We start from the raw sequence: 6,815 nt of genomic DNA, 5'->3' as shown, positions 1-6,815 counted from the left end.
ACGTCAAGGACATGGCTGCGCATGGCTGTCCTCGCGGCTGAGAGCGCACATATCGCGCGCTGTATCTTTTCTGGCGGGTGCAAACGCTGGGCGAGAGCGGCGGTCAGCGCGCGTCTCCACATCCCAGACATGGCTGCGCATGGCTGTCCGCGTGGTTGAGAGGGTACATATCCGGCGCTCTATGTTTTCTGGCGGGTGAAAATACTGGGCAAGTGTGGCGGTCAGCTCGCGTCTCCACATCCCGGACATGACTGTGGGTGGCTGTCCGCGCAGCTGAGAGCGTACGTATCCCGCGTTTCATCTTTTCTGGCGGATGCAAGCGCTGGGCCAGAGCGCCGGCCAGAGCGGCGGTGAGCGCGCGTCTCCACATCCAGGACATGGCTGCGCATGGCTGTCCGCGCGGCTGAGAGCGTACACATCACGCGCTCTCTCTTTTCTGGCGGGTGCAAACGCTGGGCGAGAGCGGCGGTCAGCGCGTGTCTCCACATCCAGGACATGGCTGCGCATGGCTGACCTCGCGGCTGAGAGCGCACATATCGCGCGCTGTATATTTTCTTGCGGGTGCAAACGCTGGGCGAGAGCGGCGGTCAACACGCGTCTCCACATCCCGGACATGGCTGCGCACGGCTGTCCGCACGGCTGAGAGCGTACAAATCCGGCGCTCTATCTTTTCTGGCGGGTGCAAACGCTGGGCGAGAGCGGCGGTCACCGCATGTCTCCACATCCCGGACATGGGTGCGCGTGGCTGTCCTCGCGGCTGAGAGCGCACATATCGCGCGCTGTATCTTTTCTGGCGGGTGCAAACGCTGGGCGAGAGCAGCGGTCAGCGCGCGTCTCCACATCCCAGACATGGCTGCGCATTGCTGTCCGCACGGCTGAGAGCGTACAAATCCGGCGCTCTATCTTTTCTGGCGGGTGCAAACGCTGGGCGAGAGCGGCGGTCAGCGCGTCTCCACATCCCGGATATGGGTGCGCGTGGCTGTCCGCGCGCCTGAGGGCGTACATATCGCGCGCTGTATCTTTTCTGGCGGGTGCAAACGCTGGGCGAGAGTGGCGGTCAGCGTGCGTCTCCACATCACGGACATGGCTGCGCATGGCTGTCCGCGCGGCTGAGAGTGGACATATCGCGCGCTCTATCTTTTCTGGCGAGTGCAAACGCTGGGCGAGAGCGGCGGTCAGCGCGCGTCTCCACATCCAGGACATGGCTGCGCATGGCTGTCCTCGCGGCTGAGACCGCACATATCGCGCGCTGTATCTTTTCTGGCGGGTGCAAACGCTGGGCGAGAGCGGCGGTCAGCGCGCGTCTCCACATCCCAGACATGGCTGCGCATTGCTGTCCGCATGGTTGAGAGGGTACATATCCAGCGCGCTATGTTTTCTGGCGGGTGAATATACTGCGCAAGTGTGGCGGTCAGCTCGCGTCTCCACATCCCGGACATGACTGTGCGTGGCTGTCCGCGCAGCTGAGAGCATACATATCCCGCGTTTAATCTTTTCTGGCGGGTGCAAACGCTTGGCAAGAGCGGCGGTCAGCGCGCGTCTCCACATCCCGGACATTGCTGCGCATGGCTGTCCTCGCGGCTGAGAGCGTACATATCCCGCGTTTAATCTTTTCTGGCGGATGCAAGCGCTGGGCCAGAGCGGCGGCCAGAGCGGCGGTGAGCGCGCGTCTCCGCATCACGGACACGACTGCGCATGGCTATCCGCACGGCTGAGAGCGTACATATCCGGCGCTCTATCTTTTCTGGCGGGTGCAAACGCTGGGCGAGAGTGCCGGTCAGCGCGCGTCTGCACATGCCAGACATGGCTGCGCATGGCTGTCCGCGCGGCTGAGAGCGTACATATCCGGCGCTCTATCTTTTCTGGCGGGTGCAAACGCTGGGCGAGAGCGGCGGTCAGCGCGCGTCTGCACATCCCGGACATGGCTGCGCATGGCTGTCCGCGCGGCTGAGAGCGTACATATCCCGCGCTCTATTTTTTCTGGCGGGTGCAAACGCTGGGTGAGAGCGGCGGTCACCGCGTGTCTCCACATCCCGGACATGCGTGTGCTGGCTGTCCGCGCGGCTGAGAGCGTACATATCCCGCGCTCTATCTTTTCTGACGGGTGGAAACGCTGGGCGAGAGTGCCGATCAGCGCGCGTCTCCACATCCCGGACTGGCTGCGCATGGCTGTCCGCGCGGCTGAGAGCGTACCTATCCCGCGCTCTAACTTTTCTGGCGGGTGCAAACGCTGGGCGAGAGTGCCGATCAGCGTGCGTCTCCACATCCCGGACTGGCTGCGCATGGCTGTCCGCGCGGCTGGGAGCGTACATATCCCGCGCTCTATCTTTTCTGGCGGGTGCAAACGCTGGGCGAGAGCGGCGGTCGGCGCGCGTCTCCACATCCAGGACATGGCTGCGCATGGCTGTCCTTGCGGCTGAGAGCGCACATATCGCGCACTGTATCTTTTCTGGCGGGTGCAAACGCTGGGCGAGAGTGCCGACCAGCGCGCGTCTCCACATCCCGGACTGGCTGCGCATGGCTGTCCGCGCGGCTGAGAGCGTACATATCCGGCACTCTATCTTTTCTAGCGGGTGCAAACGCTGGGCGAGAGTGCCGGTCAGCGGGCGTCTCCACATCACGGACATGGCTGCGCGTGGCTGTCCGCACGGCTGAGAGCGTACAAATCCGGCGCTCTATCTTTTCTGGCGGGTGCAAACGCTGGGCGAGAGCGGCGGTCACCGCGTGTCTCCACATCCCGGACATGCGTGTGGTGGCTGTCCGCGCGGCTGAGAGCGTACCTATCCCGCGCTCTATCTTTTCTGGCGGGTGCAAACGCTGGGCGAGAGTGCCGGTCAGCGGGCGTCTCCACATCATGGACATGGCTGCGCATGGCTGTCTGCGCGGCTGAGAGCGGACATATCGAGCGCTGTATCTTTTCTGGCGGGTGCAAACGCTGGGCGAGAGCGGCGCTCAGCGCGCGTCTCCACATCCCAGACATGGCTGCGCATGGCTGTCCGCGTGGGTGAGAGGGTACATATCCGGCGCTCTATGTTTTCTGGTGGGTGAAAATACTGGTCAAGTGTGGCGGTCAGCTCGCGTCTCCACATCCCGGACATTGCTGCGCATGGCTGTCCTCGCGGCTGAGAGCGTACATATCCCGCGTTTAATCTTTTCTGGCGGGTGCAAACGCTGGGCGAGAGTGCCGGTCAGCGGGCGTCTCCACATCACGGACATGGCTGCGCATGGCTGTCCGCGCGGCTGAGAGCGTACATATCCGGCGCTCTATCTTTTCTGGCGGGTGCAAACGCTGGACGAGAGCGGCGGTCAGCGCGCGTCTGCACATCCCGGACATGGCTGCGCATGGCTGTCCGCGCGGCTGAGAGCGTACATATCCGGCGCTCTATCTTTTCTGGCGGGTGCAAACGCTGGACGAGAGCGGCGGTCAGCGCGCGTCTCCACATCCGGCACATGGCTGCGCGTGGCTGTCCGCGCGGCTGAGAGCGTACATATCCGGCGCTCTATCTTTTCTGGCGGGTGCAAACGCTGGACGAGAGCGGCGGTCAGCGCGCGTCTGCACATCCCGGACATGGCTGCGCATGGCTGTCCGCGCGGCTGAGAGCGTACATATAAGGCGCTCTATCTTTTTTGGCGGGTGCAAACGCTGGGTGAGAGTGCCGATCACAGCGCGTCTCCACATCCCCGACATGGCTGCGCATGGCTGACCGTGCGGCTGAAAGCGTACATATCCCGCGCTCTATCTTTTCTGGCCGGTGCAAACGATGGGTGAGAGTGCCGATCAGCGCGCGTCTCCACATCCCGGACATGACATCGCAGGGCTGTCCGCGCGGTTGAGAGCGTACATATCCCGCGCTCAATCTTTTCTGGCGGGTGCAAACCCTGGGCGAGAACTGCGGTCAGCGCGCGTCTCCACATCCAGGACATGGCTGCGCATGGCTGTCCGCGTGGTTGAGAGGGTACATATCCGGCGCTCTATGTTTTCTGGCGGGTGAAAATACTGGGCACGTGTGGCGGTCAGCTCGCGTCTCCACATCCCGGACATGACTGTGCGTGGCTGTACGCGCAGCTGAGAGCGTACATATCCCGCGCTCTATCTTTTCTAGCGGGTGCAAACGCTGGGCGAGAGTGCCGGTCAGCGGGCGTCTCCACATCCCAGACATGGCTGCGCATGGCGGTCCGCACGGCTGAGAGCGTACAAATCCGGCGCTCTATCTTTTCTGGCGGGTGCAAACGCTGGGCGAGAGTGCCGGTCAGCGCGCGTCTCCACATGCCAGACATGGCTGCGCATGGCTGTCCGCGCGGCTGAGAGCGTACATATCCGGCGCTCTATCTTTTCTGGCGGGTGCAAGCGCTGGGCGAGAGCGGCGGTCAGCGCGCGTCTCCACATCCAGGACATGGCTGCGCATGGCTGTCCTCGCGGCTGAGAGCGTACATATCCGGCGCTCTATCTTTTCTGGCGGGTGCAAGCGCTGGGCGAGAGCGGCGGTCAGCGCGCGTCTCCACATCCAGGACATGGCTGCGCATGGCTGTCCTCGCGGCTGAGAGCGCACATATCGCGCGCTGTATCTTTTCTGGCGGGTGCAAACGATGGGTGAGAGCGGCGGTCAGCGCGCGTCTCCACATGCCAGACATGGCTGCGCATGGCTGACCACGCGGCTGAAAGCGTACATATCCCGCGCTCTATCTTTTCTGGCGGGTGCAAACGCTGGGCGAGAGTGCCGGTCAGCGGGCGTCTCCACATCACGGACATGGCTGCGCGTGGCTGTCCGCACGGCTGAGAGCGTACAAATCCGGCGCTCTATCTTTTCTGGCGGGTGGAAACGCTGGGCGAGAGTGCCGATCAGCGCGCGTCTCCACATCCCGGACATGACATCGCATGGCTGTCCGCGCGGCTGAGAGCGTACATATCCCGCACTCTATCTTTTCTAGCGGGTGCAAACGCTGGGCGAGAGTGCCGGTCAGCGGGCGTCTCCACATCACGGACATGGCTGCGCATGGCTGTCCGCGCGGCTGAGAGCGTACATATCCGGCGCTCTATCTTTTCTGGCGGGTGCAAGCGCTGGGCGAGAGCGGCGGTCAGCGCGCGTCTCCACATCCAGGACATGGCTGCGCATGGCTGTCCTCGCGGCTGAGAGCGCACATATCGCGCGCTGTATCTTTTCTGGCGGGTGCAAACGATGGGTGAGAGCGGCGGTCAGCGCGCGTCTCCACATGCCAGACATGGCTGCGCATGGCTGACCACGCGGCTGAAAGCGTACATATCCCGCGCTCTATCTTTTCTGGCGGGTGCAAACGCTGGGCGAGAGCGGCGGTCAGCGCGCGTCTCCACATCCAGGACATGGCTGCGCATGGCTGTCCTCGCGGCTGAGAGCGCACATATCGCGCGCTGTATCTTTTCTGGCGGGTGCAAACGATGGGTGAGAGTGCCGATCAGCGCGCGTCTCCACATCCCGGACATGACATCGCATGGCTGTCCGCGCGGCTGAGAGCGTACATATCCCGCACTCTATCTTTTCTAGCGGGTGCAAACGCTGGGCGAGAGTGCCGGTCAGCGGGCGTCTCCACATCACGGACATGGCTGCGCGTGGCTGTCCGCACGGCTGAGAGCGTACAAATCCGGCGCTCTATCTTTTCTGGCGGGTGCAAACGCTGGGCGAGAGTGCCGGTCAGCGGGCGTCTCCACATCATGGACATGGCTGCGCATGGCTGTCCGCGCGGCTGAGAGCGGACATTTCGGACGCTCTAACTTTTCTGGCGGGTGCAAACGCTGGGCGAGAGCGGCGCTCAGCGCGCGTCTCCACATCCCAGACATGGCTGCGCATGGCTGTCCGCGTGGTTGAGAGGGTACATATCCGGCGCTCTATGTTTTCTGGTGGGTGAAAATACTGGGCAAGTGTGGCGGTCAGCTCGCGTCTCCACATCCCGGACATGACTGTGCGTGGCTATCCGCGCAGCTGAGAGCGTACATATCCCGCGTTTAATCTTTTCTGGCGGGTGCAAGCGCTGGGCAAGAGCGGCGGTCAGCACGCGTCTCCACATCCCGGACATTGCTGCGCATGGCTGTCCTCGCGGCTGAGAGCGTACATATCCCGCGTTTAATCTTTTCTGGCGGATGCAAGCGCTGGGCCAGAGCGGCGGTGAGCGCGCGTCTCCACATCACGGACATGACTGCGGATGGCTGTCCGCGCGGCTGAGAGCGTACATATCCCGCGCGCTATTTTTTCTGGCGGGTGCAAACGCTGGGCAAGAGCGGCGGTCAGCGCGCGTCTCCACATCCCGGACATGGCTGCGCGTGGCTGTCCTCGCGGCTGATAGTGTACATATTCCGCGCTCTATCTTTTCTGGCGGGTGCAAACGCTGGGCGAGAGCGGCGATCAGCGCGCGTCTCCACATCCCGGACTGGCTGCGCATGGCTGTCCGCGCGGCTGGGAGCGTACATATCCCGCGCTCTATCTTTTCTGGCGGGTGCAAACGCTGGGCGAGAGCGGCGGTCAGCGCGCGTCTCCACATCCCCGACATGGCTGCGCATGGCTGTCCGCACGGCTGAGAGCGTACAAATCCGGCGCTCTATCTTTTCTGGCGGGTGCAAACGCTGGGCGGGAGCGGCGGTCACCGCGTGTCTCCACATTCCGGACATGGGTGCGCGTGGCTGTCCGCGCGGCTGAGAGCGGACATATCGCGCGCTCTATCTTTTCTGGCGGGTGGAAACGCTGGGCAAGTGTGGCGGTCAGCTCGCGTCTCCACATCCCGGACATGGCTGCGCATGGCTGTCCGCGCAGCTGAGAGCGTACATATCCCGCGCTCTATCTTTTCTG

Source organism: Dermacentor albipictus, chromosome 1 (assembly GCF_038994185.2).
Source record: "Dermacentor albipictus isolate Rhodes 1998 colony chromosome 1, USDA_Dalb.pri_finalv2, whole genome shotgun sequence".
NCBI lineage: Eukaryota > Metazoa > Arthropoda > Arachnida > Ixodida > Ixodidae > Dermacentor > Dermacentor albipictus.
The sequence above is the reverse complement of the archived record's forward strand: the minus strand, read 5'-3'. Positions refer to the sequence as shown.